Consider the following 437-nt stretch of genomic DNA (forward strand, 5'->3'; position numbering starts at 1 on the left):
TACACATTGGTAACTTGTGTTATTTCCGTAACGAGAGGTTCAAAGTTAATTCATGGGTGAATTAATTGATAAATTAATTCTAGATAAATTGGTTGAATTATTATTTTAAGAGTTGTTTAATATGGGAAGACTATTATATGACTGTTTTGATCAGGCAATTTCTCTATTGGGTTGCTTGAATCAAAACTGAGGCTCTATGCAAGTTTCCCGTATTGAAAAACTAGGAAAAACAACTTTCGTCAGTGTAGACCGGTCGACCGGTCCGGTAGACCGGTCACAGATCGACCGGTCCAGTTAACCGGTTATTGAAGACAGGTCGACCGGTGAGTTATAACGTCTCTGTCACCGGTCGACCGGTTGTAACGTAAAATGCATGCTGACGTGGCAAAATTGACTCTGGATGCGATTAGAACTTTGGGAAACCTAATTGTTACGGA

This window comes from Morus notabilis, unplaced genomic scaffold, assembly GCF_000414095.1.
Source record: "Morus notabilis unplaced genomic scaffold, ASM41409v2 Scaffold609, whole genome shotgun sequence".
In the NCBI taxonomy this organism is placed as follows: Eukaryota; Viridiplantae; Streptophyta; class Magnoliopsida; order Rosales; family Moraceae; genus Morus; species Morus notabilis.